Below are 11,338 nucleotides of genomic sequence, written 5' to 3' on the forward strand. Positions count from 1 at the left end.
ACGGAGTCTTCCCCAACCTCTCCCTCTCTCCTTGCTGGATCAAGGCGTGGGAGACGTCACCGGGCTGCACGTGTGTTGAACGCGGAGGCACCGTTCTTCGGTGCTTAGATCGGAATCAACCGCGATCTGAATCGCTACGAGTACGACTCCCTCATCCGCGTTCTTGCAACGCTTCCGCATCGCGATCTACAAGGGTATGTAGATGCACTCTCCTTCCCCTCGTTGCTAGATTACTCCATAGATTGATCTTGGTGATGCGTAGAAAATTTTGAATTTCTGCTACGTTCCCCAACATTATTTTCAATCAGAGGGAGTATAATATAGTTAAATTTTATCTGTGTATGCAAACCCTGCCACACCTACAAATTAATCCTACCTCCGCCACAGAATGTAGGGGTGGCCGTGGAGTTTCAGCTCTCGAGCTAAAATGCACCCTCACGAACAATGAAATCAGGAAAAATAGTAAACAAAAATTCATAAAATTCTGATTTTTTTTACAACAAACGTTGTTGAATGTTCTGCACACATAAATTTTTCATGAAGAAAAAACTTCCTAGTGCTCTGGAAAAAATCAATGCTCCAAAAGACTATTTTTTAAAGCATATTGAGTGTTCATTTTGTTATTTACCCTAGACCTCCATGAATGTGATTTCATCATGGAAGTTTACACACGGGAAAAAAAATCAAGCAATTAATGTTTGTTGTAAAAAAAAACTCAGATTTTTCTGAATTTGTTTTCTATTTTTTTTACTGTTCATAGAGGAGCATTTGTGCTCGGGGTTAGAAGGGCACTTTCAAGTCTAGGGTTTCTTCTTGGGCATATTTCAGAGTATAAAAATTGTAATTTTGTAAGACAAAGTTCTTTCTAGACAATTTGTTTCCCGCGTACAGTCTATCATGCAAAAAGCACCCAGAAAAAAGTGCTTATATTCACAAGAGCTCTACCATATCCATTTGAAATGATGCACAGGGTGGGGGGGGGCTGATACTAACTAACACTTTATAAGCTTTACCTGTTTTCGAAATGTAACTACAGGTATCAAGGGAATTTCTATGTTCAGAAACAGATAGCCAAGAGATGAGTGTTTCTTACACCTATTTTTGTCGGTGCTTATACTGTATATTCCTGGATATTCTTTCTAGATCATCCCTTCAACTTGCCCGTTAATGACTACAAAGATATGAAAATTTCCTTATTTATTTTGCCCCTTACAGAAATGGATTCTTTTAGGTGGAAAATCAAGTAATATATGGAATATTCGGGAGGAGCCACTCAATGTCCATACAACTGGGCGCGCACTAGAGGCAGCAGAAGAGAAGCCAATGCATTGTACGACCGCTACCGCTCGTACCACGCGTGAACACCTTCGCGACACCATCGTAGGCAACTATCGTGAAGGGGTATGGGCCAAATTCACACCAGAGAAGCCTCGAAACCCTACTCTTCCCCTCTGCACTATACGAAGGAGAGGAATATTCGATGGCTCACCTCTTCGCTTCACCCTTCGACATATCCATCTTTGCAGTTGCCACAAAACTGTCATCAACATCACATCTCCATAGCCATAACCATCACCATAGCCTCCATCTCATTAGATTAATTACTTGCAATCAAGATTCCATCATGATCAATCATTGTAATTCTATCAATCATTCATGTTGAAGTACATTTGTATACAATGTCATATGCTTGTGATTCGATCATGGTGGGTGCCCCCCGACTACGAGCCAAGGCATAACTTCGCAGCCCCATGTATGTGCAAGAAATGATTGACAATACGATTTTAATTTATATTTTTCTATGGAATTCTTTGTCTCTACCTCCCGAGACACTGAATATTGGCACAAGGAGAGGTAAAAGAGTAGGTGAGAGTGGAGGGCTATGCCGAAAGCCGATGACAGTAAGGTCAGTATGGTAGCTGAAACCAATTCCCCGGGGGAGACAATGTTGTAGTCATCAAATGGTAATGTGTTGGTCTAATTTCTCCTTAATAATCGAGGTAACTCCATGAGTCGGATAGGACTAAGATTGGACAATCCAGTCCTTGACGCGCCGGTAGTCAGTCGTGTTGTCAAAAGGACACATCGACCACTTATCTGCCTTCACAACATATATCTTATTACTTATCAATGCATTGCTGCTCTATCTTATTAATTATAATCCCAAGTGTTGTATACATCTGCAAAAGAAACCTTAGCTTTGGCCTATTTCTTTTATTATTATAACCTTTATGACATTTAATTGGTCTTGGGAACGAAAATGCTTTGAGATAACAAAGACTTGCAAAAAATTTGTTGCCAAGCTTAAAAACTTCCTGGATTTGATAAATACTAGGGTATTAGGAAAGAAGGCTGTTACTACATTCAAAATCATATCAAAGGTAATCACTGAGGACATAAATCTTCCATGAACAAAAATTCCTGGCGAGCTTGTGAAGATAGAGGTAGATGGGAAAGATCCTGCAAGTATTCATGCTAATTAAAGAACATACAAAAATGGTGGCAGCTAGTGGGTTCAAGTCTTCAAGGGCCTAGCTAGCTATACGCGTCCTCCAAGGTAAAAAGTACTCCTACTAATAAGTAGTAGAACAACGAAAGAGAAGGCGAGAGGGTTAAAAAACATAATACTAAATGGAATACCTGGGTAGATGGTGACGGTCCGATCGTGGTAGATTGTCACATCAGTGGTACCATGGGTAATGACTGCTAAGATAGTTGATCCCAATATGCCAAAGTCAGCTACAAGGTTCCAGGTTAGACCGAATCGCACATGCAAATGCACATCCAGGATCAGCGATCTTATTTTGATCGGGGGATGACTGGTCCCTGCAAAATTATGGAGTACCGTTAGGGATGCAAATGATGATTTGTGCATTCCGTTTGTAATCTCCTGTACCGTAGGATGGCAACCAGATGAAACAAGTCCCTGGCTTGTCACCACAAAGATGCGGCCTAGATGGCGCACGACGTCTTTGAACGTGTAGGGGTACAAATCTGCCGCGGCCAACATGCGCCAGCCTCTGCCGTTACTGCCTCTTGCATTGATGGCAATCCTTATGTCGAACACCGCGATGAGATAGTAATCGTCGTAGCCGCGTCGCTTTATCGGCGGGTCCGCAGTTGCTATCTTCTTCAATCTCATGTAGGCATCATCATACGTATTCAAGCCCAGCCAGTCCGGAAGGCCGATCCCAATGGTTGAGAAGGGGTCTACGGGAACGGCCGCACTGCTGTGGATGTTGTGCAAAATGATGGTGGTATCCGGCCGGAGGTATGCAAGCCAATCTTCGTTGGCACCGACCCAGACCTATATATAAGACGGTGGGCAGTGGAGAAATTACGGGATGGAAATGTTATAACTAAGTACTACATGATCAAACTCCATGACTGACTTGCTCATCGGACAAAATCCGACTACCTCTCAACGTCGGCAACTCTAGCGGAGTCAACGTGCAACCATGGCCAGGGAGCGGTGGACTGTTCGAAGGATTGTCCCATAGAAGAACCTTCTCCTCGAGGATGCATGGAAGACCAACAAGCATGGCCTTTTCCCAAGCCTGTTTAAGCACCGTCTTGAAAAAGTTGGTGCAGGAAGCACCGAATCTTGCGGCGGTGAGGACGTCGGAGCGGCGTGCGATTTCTCCCAGAGGATCGTCGTCCAAGGTCTCCCAGCCCCGACGAGGAGGAGATCCGCCTGGCGAATCCATGGGAGCAGCGACGAACTGCCTTCTCTTCGGGGGGAGGGGAACTGGCGAGGAGGAGATAAGAGTGTAGTAACCGCAGGGCCTCGCCCCTTCCAACTGTAGCTCCTCGATCGTTCCTTAGTGAAGGGGTGAGGCTAATATTTACTACGTACTCGTACTGTAGCAGTAGTAGTACTACTTTCTCAACTAGTAGTGCGATGTACTGTACTTCTATAGTGCACCAATTTTGAACTCTTGAATCTCAAGGCCAAGGAGCTACAATTGCAAGTGGAGGGTACTACTGTTCTCTAGAACAATCATTGTACTATCAATGCAGAGAAAGTACACCTGCGTAGTGGGTACTCTCCGTGCTCTATTCAAGCGCGTAGCTGGCCTACTCAGCCGCTCCTCTCATGCACAGTTCCCAATGCCGCGCCAGGCTTTTCCGGCTCCTCGGGCTTAATTGGGAGGCGCTAGTTTAAATATGCTACTAGCTGACGAGGAAGCTGCAAGAGAGGTGTGGCTAGGGCGAGCACGCGAGCCAGGAGATGATGGGAAGGAAAACCCGTTCACGTGGCTGGGCTATCCAGTGCACCCAGATTATGGTGCGACACGTCCGTTCGACTTCAAAACTCAAACTACCCATGTACAATATTGGCTCGCAGCAAAGTTACTATTTTAAAAAAAGGCCGCCGTCTCGGCCGGGATCGAACCCACAAAACGAGGTATACACTCCCGCGACCACTAGTAGTACTCGTTGGAGTACAACGCAACCTAGAATCGCCTTTTGTCACTAGTAGTACATTGTTCCTTACAAGAAACCACTAATAATGCCAAGAAACTACTACCACTTGCATACGTGGCAGACTTAAGATAAGACTACCTTATTAACCATTGTACATGCCCTTACCAACCAACCCTACCAAGAAACGACTACTCTAAAAGTGCCGTTATAGGCATGTTTCAACCCATGTCGCCCCTTAAATCAACGCCTTCTATTCGACTGGCAAGTTTGGCGTTATGACTTGTGGGACCTACATGTCAGTCTGCAAAAAAATCCCCAAGTGACCTCCTACCTCCGGCCCGTCCACCTAGTCATTCTCGGCCATGGGACGCAGCTACCGCCGCCGGCAGAAGGCGAGGTCAAAACCGGCGGCGGTGCGGAGCCCATCTTGCGGCAGCCCGGATGCCAGCTCCGTCCGGCGCTCGCGGCCACTAGCTAGCCAAGATTGCTCCGTACAGCTGCTTGTCTGCAAGGTTTGCTAGTTAGATTGGCATGGCGGCGCGGCGGCGCTAAGGCCAGCCATTTGGCTCGAGCGAAGGCCAGCGCAGCGGCTTGCTCGCTCGTGAGTCACGCTCGGGCCAGCCTGCCAACCCGTGCGGAGGCCAGCGCGGCGTCCGGCCCGTCCGACGGAGCGGCGGCCAACTCGCTCATCACTAGCGCCACCGACGAACACACATCTGTACTGTTTGAAAATGTTCAGGAAAAATAATGATTTGAAGGGGAATAACAAGATAGAAGGTCAGATGTAGGTCCCTCGTGTCAACGGTCAAACAAAATGTGTTGGTTTAAGCTGCCTCGTCAGCACAGACATGTGGGCCAACCCTGTCATAAACAGGTTTAAACGAGCCTAATCGGCACTAGGTAGTAGTTTTTGGCGCGGATTAAGAAATTTTGGGTATGTTTTTGCTATTTTTGGTACAATAGTTTCTTCCTAGGGCTGGTTGAAAGTGGTAGTTTTTTGTTAAATACTCTACATATTGTAAGTAGGAGTGAAAGTTAAGCTTTGGAAGCCAATAAGCAAGGCTAGTTACATAGTGCATATGTGTATGTGATTGAAAGTAAATATCAACCATGAGTGACTAATATCTTGATGGAAGACTCGAAACTATGGAAATACTAGCATTTTTTTGCATGGTTGGAAATACTAGCAATGTTCACGTGCGTTGCAACGGATCATAATTAGAATAATACTTATTCACAAACTTGATACAAAACACTCTAATTTTGATATACATATATCACTAGAGATATATTATGTTTCAATCAGAATATATTCCTTGGGCTGTTTTGGTGAGGTGAGGGAGGGATGTGGTTGGTTTTAAGATACTAATTATGGGTTTTTCTGCAAATTGGTAGAGAAGTGGGATGTTGGTGAGAAAAGGCAACAACTTACCTCACAGTCGTTAGATGTAGATCTAACGGTTAGAAATGACGGATGGCAGACACACCATCATCACCAACTTAGTCTTCTGTAGGAGTACCAGCAAGATGTCCGTGCATTGCACGGAACATCAAGATGCATTTTTTTAATAAAACACTTGTTGTGATTGACCCATGCGGGAGTAATCCCATGTGTAAAAACTAATGATATCCCGAGAAATAGGAGATAAGGTGAAGAGGAGTGGTGTGTGGTGGTGATTGGTGGTCGGACTGAGCGGAGGCATGGGCATGGACGACGCCGGCAGCGGCCACCAGGCCAGTTTGTTCCAAAGGCTTCCTTTTTTAATTGCTCAACAATGAGGTTGTTGGAGATAAGGATGAACGAGGGAAGGCCTTGTGTTCAAGTGTGGAGAGAGGTGCGGGTAGCTTTTAGTTTAATTTCCATCCGTCAGATATAGATCGGACGGTCTATATTGTAAGATGGCACGCGTACCATCATCACTAAGTCGATTTTTTATAAGAGAAGAAATATAAGTATGGAGATACAAACGTATTATCGATACTTGTTTCCGTAAACTAGGATCTACATTCTATTCAACGCCTCAGCATGTGGGGCCTTAGCACAATGACTTCTCGACTATGTAAAACAATGGTTTTCCCGTCGCCGATAAGGAGGGGGTGACGGCGGCGCGTTTTCGGCTTGCTCTAGTCCTAGTAGTTATACTAGGTGGTCTACGCACGTGTAGATTTATCTTTTTCATGTCTCATGTTCGCCGTACTACCACGACTGTTGATGAATAGACGGTAATTTATTAATGGGGAAACCCTTGTTGGGCGTGTTTGCGAGAGAGAGAGACAGTTTGCATGTGTGATATGTCTAGAGACTGAGGCAATGATAAGAGATTCTTTGTGTCTATGTGTGTTGAGGATAGAGAGAGACATGTACATGGGGCTTTGTGTTGTGTAACGTGGAGACACATAGACATAATCAGAGAGTGAGTGTGTGAGATACACATGCGGACATGGGGATAGATGAGGATCCAGATAAATGGGTGTTTGTGCGTGTCTGTGTGTGTTTGTGTGCGCGTTTGTGTGTGAGAGGGAGTGTGTGTATGTGGAGTAGAGAGACCACTAATGATGTAAACCTAGTATAAGGGAAGGGGGAATGGTGTGACATGTGTGTCACAGAGAGACAAAGGCATGTGTAGTAGCGGGATAGCATGGGTGCGGGCAGGGAGCAGAGACATCGAGTGTGTGTGGGAGAGGGGTGTGAGAGCGAGCGAGAGAGAGAGAGAGAGGGAGAGAGCGACGGAGAGAGAGAGAGAGGAAGAGTGGGGGGGGGGAGGGGTCGTTTGTGTCCATAAATGGCGTATAGATAGGGAGACAATGTTGATGTTGTTCGAAATTGGCCTATGTACGGAGACGCAAGGGAAGCGAGTCATCGTGTGTGTGATAGGGACTTCATGAGAGATCTAGAATAGATGGTGTAGAGAACAACGTGCGAGATTGAGAACGATGATACATTAGGGAGCTATGGAAAGAGTCATGGCATATATGTATACATGGAAGGAGCTGGGGCGGGTCCGCATGTGGGAGAGATAGAAAGAGGAGAGTGATGCACAAGGAGACAAAGTGTGTTTGTTTACAGTGGGGGTGGTGTGTGAGGTGAGTGTGCGAGAACCACATAACTAGGGAGATAGACGTTTGGGGGCGACGTTTTGTCTATATGGGAAAGATACACTCTACATAGTGCGTGTGCTTGGCAAAGAGAGATGCCGGGAGACCTAGAGAGTGGGGGAAGAGATGTGTGCATGCTCGAGAGACAAGATAGAGACCTATATTGGGGTCCGGACTTTAGAAGAGAGGGGGCGTTAATATGCTCGTGTGTTCTTGTCTGGGGGAGAGAACGACTTGTGTAATTGAGATATATAAGGTCAATAGTGTGTGCACTCATGGTTGATCAATTTGTTTCATAGTTTGGACTATGAGATAACGATACTTTTGAACATGCGTGATATACCTTGATGTACCAGAATTACAAACCTACGATTGGAATTTTGGAATTCGACTCCATCATTAGCTTTTGTAATTCATTTAAACGGAGGTACATTTTTTGGGCCGGGATTTCGTGATTTCAAATTCATATATCAAACCTAGAGATATACACATACAGGCATGTTCAAACTTTATAATCATCCACTTTACTCATACACATACACATTTTTGCTTTAGTCATCATATTTAGGATAAACACATTTGGAATTTCATTTGAATTGGACCGTATGATGGTATTTGCTTGTACTAGCTCAATGATCCATATTTGAATTGAATGGACAATCTAAGTTTCGAGTTGGAGGCATTGATTTTCAAAACTTGCACTTTTTTTGCGTGCAAAACAAATAAATTCTCGGCCATGATATCATAGTCGGCCGTACAAGAGCAAAACACTTATAATTTCAGGCGCCAAAAGCTTTGAAACTTCCCGCTCACATCGAAATATCTCGCGCCCGAAAGTTTAGCCCTGTGATATTCCTGTTTTACCCCTGCCACATGAATGGAAAGGGGCTGCTTTGGTAACTCCATTGTTTTCCCCTCTTTGCCCCCAACATTCTTCCCCAGAGCCCCTCCCCTTCCCCTCCCCGACCCCCAACCCCGGCAAGCTGCCGAATCTAGTCCTCCTTCCGCAGCGGTGGACCTCACACCCAGCCGGATCTACCTTCCGCACCTTGGAACCCCCAACTGCCAACTCACCACTTCACCGGAGCCGCTTCAGCGACTGGCTTGTCCACCGTTCCAGATCTCCTTGACCGCCATCATGGTCCACCGCACCGGATCTGCTTAACTGGCGCCCTCGTCCACCACAGTGTAGGCCCTTCACTGACTCCCTCATCCGCCCAGCCCTCGTCCGCCGCAACAGATCCGCCTCACCGAAAGCACTGTACACCGCGCCCGCTGAAGCCTTCGTCCACTGTACCGGACCCACTCCACGGACGCCATATTCAACTCCACCGGCCCTGCTTTACTGACGCCGCAGCTGTTGGGGAACGTAGTAATTTAAAAAAAATTCCTACGCACACGCAAGATCATGGTGATGCATAGCAACGAGAGGGGAGAGTGTTGTCCACGTACCCTCGTAGACTGACAGCGGAAGCGTTATCACAACGCGGTTGATGTAGTCGTACGTCTTCACGATCCGACCGATCAAGTACCAAACGCACGGCACCTCCGAGTTCTACACACGTTCAGCTCGATGACGTCCCTCGAACTCCGATCTAGCCGAGTGTTGAGGGAGAGTTTCGTCAGCACGACGGCGTGGTGACGATGATGATGTTCTACCGACGCAGGGCTTCGCCTAAGCTCCGCAATGATATTATCGAGGTGTAATTTGGTGGAGGGGGGCACCGCACACGGCTAAAAGATCTCAAGGATCAATTGTTGTGTCCATGGGGTGCCCCCTGCCCCCGTATATAAAGGAGCAAGGGAGGAGGAGGCCGGCCCTAGGAGGGGGCGCACCAAGTGTGGAGTCCTACTAGGACTCCCTAGTCCTAGTAGGATTCCACCTCCCATATGGAATAGGAAAAGAGGAAGGGAAAAAGAGAAGGAAGGAAGGGGGCGCCCCCCTTCCCTAGTCCAATTCGGACCAGACCAAGGGGAGGGGTGCGGCCACCCTTGAGGCCCTTTTTCTTCTTTCCCGTATGGCCCAATAAGGCCCAATACGTATTCCCGTAACTCTCCGGTACTTCGAAAAATACCCGAATCACTCGGAACCTTTCCAAAGTCCGAATATAGTCGTCCAATATATCGATCTTTACGTCTCGACCATTTCGAGACTCCTCGTCATGTCCCCGATCTCATCCGGGACTCCGAACTCCTTCGGTACATCAACATACATAAACTCATAATAAAACTGTCATCGTAGCTTTAAGCGTGCGGACCCTACGGGTTCGAGACCTATGTAGACATGACCGAGACACGTCTCCGGTCAATAACCAATAGCGGGACCTGGATGCCCATATTGGCTCCCACATATTCTACGAAGATCTTTATCGGTCAGACCGCATAACAACATACGTTGTTCCCTTTGTCATCAGTATGTTACTTGCCCGAGATTCGATCGTCGGTATCTCGATACCTAGTTCAATCTCGTTACCGGCAAGTCTCTTTACTCGTTCCGTAACACATCATCCCGCAACTAACTTATTAGTCACAATGCTTGCAAGGCTTATAGTGATGTTCATTACCGAGTGGGCCCAGAGATACCTCTCCGACAATCGGAGTGACAAATCCTAATCTCGAAATACGCCAACCCAACAAGTACCTTTGGAGACACCTGTAGAGCACCTTTATAATCACCCATTTACGTTGTGACGTTTGGTAGCACACAAAGTGTTCCTCCGGTAAACGGGAGTTGCATAATCTCATAGTCAGAGGAACATGTATAAGTCATGAAGAAAGCAATAGCAACATACTAAACGATCGGGTGCTAAGCTAACGGAATGGGTCAAGTCAATCACGTCATTCTCCTAATGAGGTGATCTCGTTAATCAAATGACAACTTATGTCTATGGCTAGGAAACATAACCATCTTTGATTAACGAGCTAGTCAAGTAGAGGCATACTAGTGACACTCTGTTTGTCTATGTATTCACACATGTATTATGTTTCCGGTTAATACAATTCTAGCATGAATAATAAACATTTATCATGATATAAGGAAATAAATAATAACTTTATTATTGCCTCTAGGGCATATTTCCTTCAGTCTCCCAAATAACACTTATTTAGTTTCAACACTAATCCCGAAAGTACAGGGAGTGTGCGATGATGATCATATCAATCTTGGAACTACTTCCAACACACATCGTCACCTCGCCTTTTACTAGTCTTTGTTTATTCTGCAACTCCCGTTTTCGAGTTACTACTCTTTAGCAACTGAACCAGTATCAATTACCGAGGGGTTGCTATAAACACTAGTAAAGTACACATCAATAATCTGTATATCAAATATACCTTTGTTCACTTTTACTAGTCTCTGTTTATTCTGCAACTCCCGTTTCGAGTTACTACTCTTAGCAACTGAACCAGTATCAATTACTGAGGGATTGCTATAAACACTAGTAAAGTACACATCAATAATCTGTATATCAAATATACCTTTGTTCACTTTGCCATCCTTCTTATCCACCAAATAGTTGGGGTAGTTCCGCTTCCAGTGACCAGTCCCTTTGCAGTAGAAGCACTTAGTCTCAGGCTTAGGACCAGACTTAGGCTTCTTCACTTGAGCAGCAACTTGCTTGCCGTTCTTTTTGAAGTTCCCCTTTTTCCCTTTGCCCTTTTCTTGAAACTAGCGGTCTCGTCAACCATCAACACTTGAAGTGGTCTTGTCAACCATCAACACTTGATGTTTTTCTTGATTTCTACCTTCGTCGATTTCAGCATCACGAAGAGCTCGGGAATTACTTTCGTCATCCCTTGCATACCACAGTTCATC

This window comes from Aegilops tauschii, chromosome 3 (genome assembly GCF_002575655.3).
Source record: "Aegilops tauschii subsp. strangulata cultivar AL8/78 chromosome 3, Aet v6.0, whole genome shotgun sequence".
NCBI lineage: Eukaryota > Viridiplantae > Streptophyta > Magnoliopsida > Poales > Poaceae > Aegilops > Aegilops tauschii.